Raw genomic sequence first — 16536 nt, forward strand, 5'->3', positions numbered from 1 at the left:
AGTTCTTTCATAAGATTTTGCTTAAAACACTAAATCTACTTATTACTATACCCAAAGAGGAACATGTTCAGCTTCTCTATAGATTCTTTTTTATCATACATCTTGCTTTAGGATTTATTAGTCACCTCATGATGTTCCAGCATGAAGAATGTGGAAATAACCTTTGCCATTAGTATGCCAAGACATTCCTGTTTCTCATGAGAAAAATACCATGAGAAGAACAATAATAGTGACCACTGACTGAGTTAGACAGCATATATGTACAACTTTAATCTTAGCAGCAATTCAGTATCATTATTTACGATAATGGTTACCTACAGACAGATGACCAATGTGAGGACTTAGGGACATGCAGAACTGGGTGACCAAAACAGAATAGAAATCCAAAACATCTCGACTCCAATACACTAATCTCGATGTCCACCCACTTTACCTAATTACATTCTAGTAGCAAAGATAAATGACTCGTGTTAAGGCAACTGAATGAATCCATGGTAACATAGATTATTAAGTATACAGTTTATTAAACCAAAACATAATAAGATTAATTCTTAGTGACTAAGCACATTTATCATATATAGATGAACAGTTTCTAATACTTTAAGACTTTTATTTCCTGTCACTCTGGTACTAATTTGGGGAATTGGGACTGAAGATTTTTTTTTGGATACTTAAAAAGAAAACCGAGGGGGGTATCCGTTCAACAGGAAAGGTACTCACTACCTTACATATGTAATTGTACCCTCTCTGCACATCACCTTGATAAGAAAATAAAATTTAAGGGCCAGGAGTGTAGCATAATGGTAAAGTGCTTGCCTAGCATGCACATAGCCCTGGGTTCTATTCCTTTGTACCACACAGTCAGAAAAGGCTAGAAAGAAGTGATGTGGCTCAAGTGGTAGAGTACTAGCCTTGAGCAAAAAGAGTCCAAGGACAGTGTCCAGGCACTGAGTTCAAGCCCCAGGATTGGCAAATAAATAAATAAATGAAAAGAATTAAAAAAAATATGAAAAAGAAAATTAAAAAAAGAAAACTGAAAAAAGCAACCTACCTACAGACGCATCATCAGCACATATGTGTGTCTGCACATGCATGTATATAAATTATCTTATTTTCATTCTTTTTTGCAGGTCCTGGAGATTCAACTCTGGGTGCTGTCACTGAACCCCTTTTGCTCAAGGCTAACACTCTAGCACTTGAGTCTCAGTGCCATTCCTGGCTTTTTTCATGACTTATTGCAGCTCATGGACTTTTCTGCATGGGCTGGTTTTGAAACACAATCCTCAGTTCTCAGCATCCTGAGTAGCTAGAATAACAAACTTGTGCCTCCAATGCTAGGCTCAAATGAACATTGTTAAGTGTTCCCTGTATACAGACATGGAAGAACAAAACTTTTAAAGACAAATACTTGGAGAATTCAAGAATTTTGTGGGACATTGATTTGTGTATTGAATTTTGTGGGACAGATGTCAGCCATGGCTGGTTGAGAATCACCCTGACACATGGTGGAAGTATTTACAGCACAGAGGCTGGTAAACCCTAAAGAGATGCCATCCTGCAGACCCATTGTTATACATGTGCCAGCTCACCACCAGAGATTAGCTTCTTAATTAAAAACAAAAATACACGGACTGTAAAACATATGTTTGACATATAACATGTAGTATATTAAAGATAGTATGAACTCAAGATTTCAAGAACATCTTGAGATTCTATATGTGAAGAACTTAGTAGAGATTCTATATCTTAAAATATTTGTTATATCATCATATTTTGCTGCCCTCTTGATTTGTGTGTGTGTGTGTGTGTGTGCATCACAGGGCTTGAACTCAGTCTGGGCACTATCTCTGAGCTCTTCAGCTCAAGGCTACACCCTACCCTAGAGCCAAGCCCCACTTCCCCACTTGTCCCATTTTCTAGAGGTTAATTGGAGATAAGAGTCTCAGGTTCTTTTGTGCCCCAGCTGGCTCTGAACCTTGATCCTCACTTCTCAGCCTCCTGAGTAGCTAGGATTATAGGCGTGAACCACAGGCCCTGCTGCCCTCCTGATTTTTATCAAATACTTCTGCCTGTACTTTCTAATGGCAAGAAGATAAAGCAAGGGCTCTGTATTTTTAATGACAGGGAAACAAATACTAAACTGACAACACCTGTTCTTCAGCTTACTTAAGGAAGACGTATGGAATAATATGGAATAATAAAGCACTAAAATGGGTTGATATATCTGCATCTGCTTGATGATCTCTTAAAGATCATCATTTACATCATGTTTTTTAGACAATGACCGTGCAGCAACTGGATTTGCAGGCATGGAGGAAGAGGCATATAGAGCATTTATTTTAAGAAATGCCCACCTGTATTTACTGCTTGCCCTTGCTATTTCTTTCTTTTGCATAGAATCTCTTGTTTAGTATTGCATTGTCCTGGTTGCATTTAGTTAATGAGTTTTCTTTGCTGTTGCAGACTGTTACAGACTTTGCTGGTCACACCTAGGATTTTCATCCCCTGCTGCCTCCACTGCCACAGCCTTGAGTGGCTGCAGAAGTCACTTCCTTCTAGTCTCTCATTGGCCACAGGATTGCTGCTTTTCTACCACTACCAGCACCTTTATTGGCTTCTGATATCCCTGCCACCCAGGACAGGTGAGTCCTGCTGCTTGCTATTCTTGTGGCTAGACCCAGCTATTTATTGTATGAGGCACAGGTCATTCTACTGTTGATTTGGCCAGGCTGGGACTGAGGCTCTCGCCTCACCCATCATTTCTTTTCTTCTCTATTCTTTACGTTGATCTCAGTTGCTTGACCAATGACAAGAACCAAAAGTGGGCAAGAGAAATGACTGGAGACAAGTTGTTATTAGACAGGCTGTTCCCCCTGGAGGCAGCCCGGAGAGAGTGTCTCCTAGCTGCTCACTTTGGCTGAACAGCCCGCTTCTGTAGCCAGGTATGGGCGGTGACAGGGTGTCTGCCTCAGGGAGAACAATCCCCTTCTGCAAAAGGCCCTCTGCGTTTTAACCCGCCAAATACAGTCCTTGCCAGGAGTCATGGCGGTTCCTTGTGCAAATGAAAGACTGCAGTGGGAACCAGTCCCAGATCTTATGCTGGAGTCCTAGGGGATGTGAGTTTACATATTTGACTTCATGGCCACCTGAACTTCCCAGAGTCTTGAAGTGGCAAAATAAGTGGGGAAGAAAAGGGTTGGTGAGATGGTGTCTTCAGGAGTAAGCTGTGGTTACTGGTAGCTTCCTCATCATGTGTGCTGGTGTTTCAAGCAGCAAATACTGGAGTCGGGACATAATCATCTAGGGCCTTGGCAAAGTGTCCTTTAATCAGAAAGCTGAGATTTGAAGGGATGGTCTAACAGTTATCAGTGGTGGACATAAATCTCACCGGCCTCCCAAATGGCAGTGCATTTTAAAGAAAAAGTGAAGGATATAAGAGGTCCTGATAATTAAGGCTTATCAGAACTGACAGACGTGTTTCAAGGTGTTTTCATGTTTGACTCTTGACTTGGAAGCTAAGGGATCTGTAGGCTGCTTTCCTAACATCTCTCTCAGTCTACATTTACTACTTGTGTCTCTCATTTTCCTGTAATTAGCAAATGTATCCTAAAGTAATTTCTAGAGATAAGGGATATAGTATATGACAAATCTGGGCCCAAAGACTTACTTTCTATGCTCTACTGCTCTTATCAAGCTTTATGTAAGTTCATTACATTATATAAATTCAAGAACAAAGCATAGACACACATGCCTTCATGGTACACTGGAGAAGGCACCACCTACCTTTTCTTTTTAATTGTCAGGATGATGTATAGTACCTTACATTTGTAAGTACTGAGTACATTGCTTCTTGAACATTGTTACCCTTTCCCAGGTTTTCCTCCCACTTGCCCTCCCCTGACCCAGATGGTTGAACTCAAGGGCCTAAATTGCTTTATTTCACTAATAATTTCCTTGGATTCCTGGATTCCCCCAGTTAAGGAACAATTAAGAAAGCCTCATTAAATTCAATCACAAGCTAAAGCCATATAACCACTGTGACTTACATTGAATGCTTGAGAAAGAAAGGAAAATAATATCAACAATTGTCATAAAGGTACTACTGTTATTCACTCTCTCCAGTTCTGAGAAAATGGTTTTTTTCTCATTAGAATTTTAACTACAGCAGTTAAAATTGTTAAACTTGTGAAGTTATTATTATGAAAACTGTGAAGTCAGCCTTTTCCAGTGGAATTAGGAATAAGGATTGTGCATGGGAATAATTCTTAACTTTAAAGTTCTATGACTTGTTTGGTAATAGCCTGTTCATTGTCTATTGCTGCGATATTCATTACAATAAAGATTTCAGGGAAAATCTTTTCAGTGTTGTTAAAGTGCAGAGTTAACATGAGCATTATAATTATTCCCCAGAAACTATTTAATAAATAAGGAAGTACTAGATATTTCCTTAAACACAAGTGTTATTTTGAAAACATTTTTATTGGACAGTAAATCTGTGTTTATTAATCTAGCTGTGAATACTGTTAGTATTTTACAGTTAATCTTTAGCCATGTTGAATGTGACAGCTGAAATATTTTCAATAATAAATATTTCTTGTGTTACATAATTTTAAAATTTATGGCTGCTTTACATGACTTAATTAAATTCAATAATTTCTGACTTCCCTCATATTCTGATAAAGTCTGTATGAAATCATACCAGTTTAAGTCAGCACCTTACAAGGTCTTGGAAGATAAAGTGGTATTTAGAAACAACTATTATTTTATTTATTTAATACTCAATACTCAATTCCTAGAAATTAAAGCATGCTGAATGGCTGTTAAATATTGGTATAATTAATAGTGTATGAACAATATGAGCAATGCATGTTATTTTGTCATAATAAAATAAATTTGGCTGGGGCCGGGAGTTTAGCCTACTAGTAGATTGCTTGCCTAGCATGCATGAAGACCCCGGCTCAATTCCTCGGTACAATATACATAGAAAAAAAGCTGGAAGTGGTGCTGTGGCTCAAGTGGTAGAGCTCTAGCCTTGAGAAAGCCTAGGGTCAGTGAGTTCCAACCCAGGACTGGCAAAAAATAAATAAATAAAATACCTTTGGCTAAAATCCTAATATACTGGCCCATAATACTTTCAGATCATGAAATTTTCATAAATAGCCTATCCTTAAAGATGTGAGTTCCAGAAATATTTTTAAACTTTCATTGTTGTATTTAATATAAAAATAGAAAGTGGTCATTTTTTGTTTAGGAGTTTATCAGCAATGTCCAGTTTGATATGTGGAAAATAAGAGGGGGAGAAGGAGCGGAATGGGTGAAATGGCAACTCACAAAAATCTCAGATCCTTCACCAAGAAATCTGGTATGGTACAAAACACCACCATTAAGCATTGATGTGGCTCACAAGTGATTGAAAGAAACTACCCCGCACAAATAAGAAAACCTAGAAGTTCTAAAAAATGCATTTACAAAATTGGACAATCCCAGAAGTGTGTAGAAACGCCTCGAGTTCTCTTCTCTACACAGTCTAGTGTCGGGGTCTCTGAAGATATAGAAGCCATGGTTCAAGTTGACCCTGTGACTTGCTGTGCTGTCTACAAACCTTCTCCACCTTCTTTCTTGTCAGAGGGGAAGCTATGGACACATGTGGTAGATGGGGGAAAATTATTTACAAAGAGAACCAGCTTCCACCTCAAAAACAAACAGCTGCTAGACCCTGATGGCTCAAGCCTGAGATCCTAGCTACTCCAGAGGCTGAAGTCTGAGAACCATTGTTCAAAGCCAGCCCTGGCAGGAAAGCCCAGGAGACTCAGAAGACCAAAAGTGGCACTATGATCAAAGTAATAGTTTGCTAGCCTTGAGTGTAAAAAGCTCAGAGATAGCACCCAGGCCTGACTTCAAGCCCCATGGCCAACAGCAACAACAATAACAACAACAACAGCCAGCTATCGAACTTTCCAAAAGGCAGAACCAAGAATGAATGAATTATAATAAAGCAGCTTTGTTACTGAATAAATTGAGCGTGAATGTGATGTGCATTATCAGGCATCTGAAGAAATCTCTCTTTCGTGTACACTAGCAAACACAATCCAACACACGTTTGCCCACTAATTTCTCTATTTCTTAACTGAAGAGCCTGATGACATCATTGGCCACACACAGTTCATCAACATTCACTTTTGAATTGTGTGGTCCCTTGAGTTTGCTAGCTAGCTTTGAACAACGATGACAAGAACTGTCCTTCAGTATGGACGCAGGTAGACCATCAACCTTTTGCACTAAGAAGCCAGTGGAGGGGCCGGGAGTTTGGCCTAGTGGTTAAAGTGCTTGCCTAGCATGCATGAAGACCCGGGTTCAATTCCTCGGTACCACATACATAGAAAAAAGCCGGAAGTGGTGCTGAGGCTCAAGTGGTAGAGCTCTAGCCTTGAGAAAGTCCAAGGACAGTGCTCGGGCCCTGAGCTCAAGCCCAGGACCGGCAAAAAAAAAAAAAAAAGAAGCCAGTGGAAGGCTATGATCCAAAGAATCTAGATTTAGATCTTTGCCATTCCTGATGGTGACAACTCAAGACCTCAAGTAAACAATTATATATACAAGAGCTCAACTTCTAGCACCTCAGAATAGATTTGGATACATTTCAAAAAAAACCAAAAAACAGAAAAAATAGCTGACACATTTTCTAAAGAGAAGGCTTTCAGGGAAAAGTATGAGGGGAGGGTCTCTTTCCTTTTAACAGAGAAAATTGTTGCCTTTAATTTATATTTGCTTTTGTGGTAGACTCAAAGTTATAATGAGTTACAAGGTATTTGTTGGTTTTAAGAAAAGATTTTCTTTTCCTTGTCTGAAAGAAACTTCAAAGGTAGAACAAAGAAGAAAAGATATTGAAGACAGAAACCTAGGAGACAATCTAATAGGTATTCCCTTGCACAAAACAGAGAAGAGATTTACTACATGGACTCAGAGAGCATAATTAGGATTAAAAAGCTTAAATGTGAAGGAAGGACACATGTTTCCACAGAAGCAGGGGAAAAAGAACAAGCAGGGTTGGAATAGTATTATTTTCTGCTTAGTGTTGCCAGTTTTCCAAATCCTATCTAAATGCTTTCCCAGAGAAGAAAGAGTTGATATAGTCTTGTGGTATTTAGAGTGACTGAATTGCAAACAGCTGCTATATAAGTCTTCTTACATTGAGATTTTATGATATATTCATGTCTTTTATAGACAAGAAATATGCTCATATTTCTAATGCAGTGAAGGAACAAATTGATAGAATAAAAACAGTCAAATAAGTTTCCATTCCACATTGAAATCATACAGTATGAGCGATTGCCCGTTGAAAACTTGCTTTGTTCATAACTTTGGCTGTTTTACAGTGTATAGAACCAGAAAGAAAATATTTTATTAATGTTTGTTTTATTTGGTAAGTTTGGCATATTGCTTTGAGGATCGTGGAGTGGAATGTTTAGACTTAGCAAAAAAAAGAAAAAAACACTACTGTGGATGAATAGACAATAGGAAATAGTGCAATGCCAAAGAGAACTGTTTGCACTAAAATGAAAGGAAAGCGGGAAGATGGAATAAAGAGCAAGTTCAATATGCCATGAAAGTCATAGCAGAGAATAATAGTCTTGAAAGAAATGAAAAGAGTGAGCAGACAAGGTGAAAGGCATCTTAAGGAGAAAAAAAGGTCCAGATACTCTAAAGAGAACTGAAGCTAAGAGGTTATTTCAGGGCCAGAGCAAATCGAAGTAGGCAAGACCTTGATCAAAAGATATTTCAACAGCAGAGCAACACTGAGAAATTTCAAAAGAGTTGTGGGCTTATGTTTTGGAACATGCCCAAATAATTGTACTATGATGTTTGTCAAAGAGCTTCAGTTAAGAGCTAAGGAGGGAGTGGCTGACAATAATATTGGTTATCAAATTTTACTTTCATTTGTTCTCTGTATTAAAATGGAAAGTGTTCACTGATAAAACATTTTCGAATGCATCAAATATCAAAAAATAATTCCTTTATGTGTCATTATTCATGAGCATCGTTAATTGCTTTCTTTTTTGCATTGTACTCATATACTGATTTATTAATTGACACCAAATTGCTTTCTTTTGAAATTTTATTCAAGATCTTCTACTGTTATTAATAGACTATATTTTAATACAATATCACATATAAGCTTAGGACAGATTATAGTTTTATGTATAATAGTTTTATGTATAATTACATTCCATTTCTCATTTAAAACAATGAATTAGAATGTAGGCAATCATACTGCTGTGTTTATTATAAGGAATAAATGAAAAGAATATGCAAAAGTATAAAGCTTGGTGTATATCAAGCATTTCATAACCAATAGCATAATTATACTATCTTGGCTTCATATTATCCTTGTCACTATCTTGTTTGAAATTGTATTTTCTTGTCATTGGTGTGTACATTACAGTTGGAATTATGAGAACACATTCCTCAGTTGCTCAAAATAACAATTCCTGAGTGTGGAACATCTTTCAGAATTCTGACAGCATCTCTAACAGCATTTTCTTTTCTTTATTCTCACTATTTTAAGTTTAGCCATTTTGCAAGCAAGGAGCAAGCTCTTAAATTTTATCTTATTTTTCAGAGACATGAAGAAGTGAACAAGAGGCCCTAAAAAGCAATGACCTTAAGAATGACAGAGACAGGAAGGAAAGCTTTCTTGCAGCTCTCTCTGGATCAAATGAACTTGCTCACCATTTTTCCACAGAGGTGTTTACCTCAACTAGGCTAGAAAAATGAGGTTCTAGAAATCAGCTGCCTGTTAAATTTGGTTTAAAACAATTAAGAGGAATGAGAATTATAAATCACTTCCTGTAAAATCATCTAGGAGTCATGGAAGTAGCACTGGGGCGGAGTGCTAACTAACTTTGAGCAAAAAAGCTCTGGGACAGCAGCGCACAGGTCCTGAGTTAAGCACACAAATGATTGATAATCAATCAATAGAATCTAGAAATCTTTAACTCACATTTCCTGTCCTGGAGCACGAAAAAAAAATTTTCTCTCTCTTTCATTTTCCTCTACTTTAATCCTGCTATTTTAAATAATTTTTTGCTAAAATTTTCACCTTGTGGGATGCTCCTTTTTGTGTGACAGACAAAAAGGCAATTCCGGGATCTATGATTTTTTTAGTGGAAGTGGTGTTTCTGCAGTAGCACCTCATCCATTCTTCTGTGAAGAAACTTGGTGAGTCTGAAACAGACCTGGAACCTTGTAAGTTATGGAAAGCACTGAGCTTCAGAACTTTTCTCTCTATCAACCTGCTAGCCACAGGAGAGCCTGTCTGTCTCCCACCTGTCCTGGCCTTGTGGAGGGAGTGATGGGTGAAGAGGAAATGAGGAGGAAAGAAATTCCTCTTTCCAGCCATTCCCCCAGCACCAGTCAGTTTTCTGTTTTCCCAAATAACTCAGATATGGTATTGGGTCTGCCAATGTGAGTCAACTGGAATGCTGAATGGAATGGGGCTGAGGAGTAGAGCTGTTTCTCCACCCCCACAGACCCTGAGTTTGTTCCAATCAGTGCTAACCTCTAACTTTAGATACTTTTCACTGAAGTCCTTCTTTAAGGATAAGTCATATTTGCCACTATGGGCCTGGTAAGGCCAGAGGTAAGCGCTGTGGTATCCAGGTGACTGTAGGCAGTGATCCTGGACCTGCCTATTCTATTTCTTTTTTCCAGTCCTGGGACCTCAACTCAGGACCAGGGCACTGTACCTGAGCTTCTTTTGCTCAAGGCTAGCATCCTACCACTTGAGTCACAGCACCACTTCTAGCTTTTTCTGTGTAGGTGGTACTAAGGAATTGAACCCAGGACTTCATGCATGCTAGACAAGCATTCTACCACTAAGCCACATTCCCAGCCTCCAGCCTATTCTTTGTGAGGACCAAGACCTGAGGTTAATGGCTTCACCCTCAGCTCACCCTGTGAGTCCCTTCACCCCTGTGGCCAGACACTAGTGCAGGAAGCTGGAGATGGGTCCCAAAACAAATGCCTATCCTGGAGGAACTGGAGAGAGAACTGCAACTTTTCCTGTTCTAATGAATAAGCACTTAAAACAGGGAAGAGATGATGAGAATGTTGAAAAAGGTTACATTGATCAAGTAAGATGCATTGTATTCATAAACTGCACAAAGGTTTTTTTCTTTTTTAAGAAAAAATTGGGACTTTATTGAATGCCAGTTATAACCTTAGCTAAAAGAGATCAGGAAAATTTCACCTTGGATTTCATAAGACATTTAAAAGTGTGGTTATGAAATATGTTATTCATGGCAATTAACTTATTTTTGTATGTGATTTGTTAGCCAGATAACCATCATTTTCAGGAGAGATGTAACTCCTTTTGCTTCCCTTTTTACCTGATTGTAGATTAAACGTTCAGAAATCTGGCTTCTCAGAAAAATTATGGTAACGCTGATTTCTTTTGGCGTAGCAGCCTGTGTAAAGTGAACTCCCACACTGATAGCCTTTATCCAGAAAAAAGAAAAAGATATGAGGAGCTAGGTCTACACCCAAAAAGGAGACCCACTAAATTCCCTTTCCAGGTTTGACTAATCTATATGTAAGTCTAGATATAAGTCTGAAGTGGGAAAATTTTGTACAAAAAAAGGCCATTTACTAAAAATGGAGATCCTGTTACAAATACCTTTGTATTCTCTCTTCCGAGACTGAAATTACATTTTGAAAGATTCATTCTCAATGTACAGGAAGTCCCTCATTTTCATTTGATGGTATCATGTTATATTGTTATTTGTATTTTTATTTGATTCCATTCCTGAATGTTCCAATGATATCTCAAGCTGTATTTAATCGGATGTTAACATCTTCAATAACCCAATTTCAGTGATTGTAGTTTATGTGTTCTAAAATCATCTTTAGACTCTCCAGTTCTCTTAGCCAGTTCTATCTCATTTTTAAAGTCTTTATTTTGTGCCTTCTTACTATTTTAAAATATGTCTGGCAATTCAGTTGTATTAATATTCTAAATGAGATTTATTTCATCATATTCTTGCTGTTTAGGTTGTGGCTTAACTTCTCAATGTTTCTTTTTACATTGATGCACTATGATTATTGAAATTCATAGGGAGGGATTGCATACAGCACTGAAATCTATTACTTTCTTCTAGTAACTCTCCTGCAGACCCAGCCATCCTGTACTCTGTTTTGTCTTGCACTCACTTTTGCTTTTTGGGTGTTACCCTTTAAGGAAATAATTCTGGGTGAACAAATGCCAGATTCTTCCTTCCTGGAACATCTTTCATTGACAATTTTGCAATTTCATTAAGAACACACTCTGAAAATTCTAAAAAATTAATATGGTAATATAAAACTTCAAAAAATGTAAATGTCAAGGAAGTTAGTGATAGGGGACATTTATTAGTTTTAGCACTAATGTAATTTGGGGGTTATTTTCAATTGTTTTGAACTGTTAACATGCCATGTATACAAAATGGGAATGTAATTTGAACCATCTTTTTTCCACTTGGTGGTTTTCTAAAACTAATCCTTTTAACTCTTAGGAAACTCTTTCTACAAAAAAATGAGTAGACTAGCTAGCTGATTGAAATCTTACTTGATGTTGTGACAGAAAATATAATATAGTTTTTTTTCCAAAAAAGCAATCCTCCATGTGATATCTGTACTACAGCAACTATACCTTGTTTGTAATAACAAGTTCTGTCTTGACCCAAAGGAACGTAGGCTCAATGGTTTCCCTCATTTGTCATAATCAGTAGAAACCTTGGGCTCTCCTGGGAGAGTTTTAAATAGAGCAAAACCAAGGTACATAAGGCCATATAGGATGAGGCTAAATGAAAGGACCTCCAGGATATAGAAACAAAAGCCATATAATGAATATTGTCCTTAATGTACTATGTTATTTCTCTTCTCTTTTGTTGTCCTTGGGTTATCCTCATATTGTTACAGTATCTGGTTTGGTTTACTGGCATATTGTATACACCTTTGTTTGTTTATTTGAAATAGGAAAGGGAAGGGGGAAAACAACATGATTGGGGAGAGGGAGGGGAGGGAAATGGGGACAAAAACATGAGAAGGGGTATCAATGTGTGAGAAGTAATGGAGAATGTAACTGTAACCCCTCTATACATGACAATTAAAGAAAACAAGTTATGTCTTAAAATGCATGATGATACATCTAATTTTCTCCATCTTTGCCCTACAAAGTGATTAATATAATTTTATAGATGTGTCACTGTTTCAGATTTCCTCTAATGTGCTAATTCTGCATTAATATAATTTTATAGTATAATATGTAGGTTTTTAAATCTACATTTAGAACTAGCGTCACCTCAGCAGAAATTGTTGACCAACACACTTACACCCTAGGTCTTTCTTAAAGCTTTTATGTCTTGAGCAAACTGCATTTGGCGAATAGGGTTCTCGGTTGATGCTGACCTAGTTAATGGTGAGTGGCTGCATGGAGAAGTATTTAAAGGAGAATCAGTCATGTTATATGCTGCTGTGATACTCACTCAGGAGAAAGCAGCTTTGATCAAGTAAGGGTATATTTTCTCCCACCTAGCTTGTCTCCAAGCTTGTCTTACTTCTTCAACTATCAGAGGTCAGTCAGTAATGCACACTGTGGGATTGCCCTGATCTCTCTTCAAACTTTTCTCTCTGACTCTGTAATCAGCCCCACGTCCTTCCATCTTTCAAATAGACTATTTGTTCCCTCACTTTCTGTCCCTCAGATTATGATTTTAATGTGTCCTAGGAGACCTTTGGAAATGGAAATAGAGAATTGCTTCATGTGCACAGATTTAACATCATCCGTCTCCAAAACGTTATCATTTGATGTGTGCATATTCTCATTGTAGCAATCAAATACCCTAAATACCTCTATGCAACTAATTTTGAGAGGAAAAATACAGAAAAGAAGTACTTATGCTTAGAAATATGGGTTAAACTACAGTCTGATCTCAAGAAAGATTTAATGCATCAGTGCAGAGTCAAAGGATTCATTACGCTACAGATTCCTCTCCACTTAGATGAGCCCCCTTATGAGAATCCTCTGATTCTCATTCTTCCTCTCTCCCTCTGTCTCGCTCACCCCCTATCTATTTTGGTAAAAAAAATCATAGTTTCTCATAATTCCCTTGAAATTTCTTTCATACATACACCTATTCTGATGTATGGTCATATACATTACTTTTAAATTTTTCTAATAAATTCTTTTCACATGGAAATTCATTGTTGAACATTTTCATTGTTTGGTTTATTTCATGCTCACTATTTCAAAGGTCCTCTGAATTCCAAAAAGTATACATAAACAAGTTTAATATCTATCTTTTCTGGGAACAATAAGACAACTTTGTATGTGTGTGAATGTGTGTATGTGTGTGAAGCTGTGAGCAACATAATTAGATTTGAAAAGATTTTAACTTCCAAAGGGCAGAAAAAGCAAAAGGAGTTAACTGTAGCTAGGGATTATGGAAAGCTGATGGATTATGAAAGAAAGCCGCTTGCAGAATGAAGAAATGGTATGTAAGGAGCCCAGCTGCTTTCTCCTAGGACACCATACTGGATGCTTTGCTGAGATAATCTGCATGCTTGTTCCCTTTCATGAATGAGGGCCTTTTTTATTTGATAACAGTGGATAAATACTATCACAAAATTTTCTGTGTGCATTTTCCTTTATACTTTCCCTCTTCATTGATAAAATCTAATGTCAAAATAGATTCTCTAGTAATTGGGCCAGTTTTTTTTTAATTTACATTTCTTATTCTGGAAGAAAAAGCCGTACCCTTGGAAACAGAATATGCAATGATGTGAAAAACGATACCAAAAAAGACAAAACTCCAGAAAATACAGTGAGGAGATCACAGCCTCTTCCCGCCAGCCCTTTAGGCAATGCCTTTAACTCTAATGGAACCCAGCACCAAAATTACTCTTTAAATTTCCACATGAAATATAAGACAGACATTCAGGTGATACACACCATGTTGTGCGGACTAGTCTGAAATCGTCTCCCATTTACAGCCTGGAGAGTTATTTCCCGCCACCTGCAACCCTGCTACTGGCCTGACATAACCCACACCTTTTCCTCCTTCAGTAAGCAAAACTTAGAGGATTGTTCCCATGTTACAAAGAGGTTCTCTCTCCTGACGCTTGCTCTAATTAGTGAGTGACTTGATCACTATCTGTCAAGTAACTGGAATGTGATGACACGTACAGAAGTTGGACTCAGAACTGCTTCAGTGTGCTGGGCAAATATAAGGTGCAACATTTCATTCCCCTTATGCTCACTCATCATCACTCCAAATTGTAGTGCATTGATTAATGGGATCATTAATGGATTTTGAAATTAAATACAATCATGAGTGGAAAAGATAAATCATTGTCACAACTGAGTTTCTGTGTCTACACTGTGTCACATGGTGTTGAATAAAGTCACACACCCTTGTCTGTCTTCAGACATGAGAATCAAGTTAGCTGTCGATAGGCCTAGATGATCAAGGAGCAGAAGAATGACTTGTAATAAAGGTAATATGAGGAAACAAGAACACATGAGAAAAATCCAGCCTTGAGTTGACACTACTTAAAACTACATTCCAATTGGATTATGAATACTTATGGGATATGCTCATAATTAGGCAGACCAAAAATGAGTTTGAAGAAATAAGTAACAATGTTAGCCATTCATATTAACTTTTAGAAATGGTTGTTAAAGCTGAGTTATATATGCAATTAATTAATACAGATCTAATGACTAGTGCAAAACTGGGTATATATGAGGCATTTCTGAACTATATACACATATGATTAAAATATCTTAAATGTAGGCCATTAAAACATGGGTCCAAGTTTCTTTAGTTAATTATGCACATAATGAGAAACTAAGCAAGAGTTTATTAATGTCTTCAGTTTACTCGTAAGTATTAGAGTATTGTAATTAGAGGACTAGATGAAAGGAGAGATGTTTCTATAAGCATTAATTTTTTAATTTCAGAATGCAGGCAATAACTTTTTAACTGTAAAAATATTTTTAGCATTGCAAAATACTTGAAAAAATTTTATAATAAATAGTTGTAAAAGTTAAAGGACTTCTTATAGGACTGTGATAGAAAGTTGTCACACAGTTGAGTTCTCTATACCTTCAAAACAAAATTAAATAAGTATTAGAACTCCAGAAAATAGAATTTTACCAAAACTTCAGCATTATGTAATTTTCCTGACCAATTAAAGTTTCCTAACCAATAGTACTTAGTTCTGGGATGAGGTTATCGCTACGAAAGTAATTTTGTATTGGTCATATTGCATAATTAAATAGTTGCTCACACTAGTAAAATATGGAACCAACCTAGATGTCCCTCAGTTGATGAGTGGATCCACAAGATGTGGTATTTGTACACAATGGAATTCTATGCTGCTGTCAGAAAGAATGACATCGCCCCATTTGTTAGGAAATGGAAAGACTTAGAAAAAAATCATATTAAGTGAAGTAAGCCAGACTCAAAGGAACTTAGGCTCAATGGTTTCCCTCATTCATCATAACCTGTAGAAACCTTGGGCTCTACTAGCAGAGATTTGCAATAGAGCAAAAACTTGATACATAAGGCCATATAGTATGAAGCTAATTGAATGGACCTCTAGGATATTGAAACAAAAGCCATATAATGAATGATTGCTGTCCTTAATGTGCTATGTTATCTCATCTCTTTTGCTGTTCCTTTATTATCTCATATTGACACAATATCTCACTTTGTTATCTGATATATTGGATACATTTGTATTTGGTTACTTGAAATTGGACAGGGAAGGGGGGGAAAACCAAGAGGGGGGTGGGGGGAGGGGAATGGGACCAAGACATGTGGAAGGGTATAAATGTATGTGAATTAATGCACCTTCTATCTGGCAAATATCATGTTACCCTTTTATTAAATACAATAAAAAAAAGAACAACAACAACAAAAAAAGAATCTTCTAGCATTTTCTAATACATAAAGGTATTTCAAATATTTATATTTAGTTGTAAAAAATACCCATTAAATATCTGTATGCTCAAAAGTACTGTATTCTTTATCAAAAGTGTTGTCATACAGATTATTTCGAGGAATACTTAAGTAGCCTGTAAAGGTAGTGACCAGAAGAGCTGGAGGAAGCCACAAGACTATTTTAGACAAGAATTGACTTTCATAATCTGTGGATGAATTATAACTGAGAGCGTGTGTGCCAGGAAAGAATGGATAGGTTAACTGTACATGACTGTGCCAAAGCAGATGGTCCGTTTACATTTAGAGTGTTCAGATGAGACTCCTGAAGCAAAATCATAGCCTCCATTTTGGAACCAGAATTTCCCAATATTATCCCGTATGTGGTAAATAAAAATAAATGCATTCTTTTACAGACCAATGCTCTCATGTGAAGATAGCTATTACAGATGAAATATTGTGTCTCGTTATTGCTCATTACAGGATATGTTTCATGATTAGTGCACTTGTGTGTTTTGTAGCTGCTGCTGTATGCAAGCAATAGGATATCTGTTTGAAT

The sequence above is a fragment of the Megascapheus bottae genome, chromosome 5 (genome assembly GCF_031878675.1).
Source record: "Megascapheus bottae isolate mThoBot1 chromosome 5, mThoBot2.hap1, whole genome shotgun sequence".
NCBI classification, from domain to species: Eukaryota; Metazoa; Chordata; class Mammalia; order Rodentia; family Geomyidae; genus Megascapheus; species Megascapheus bottae.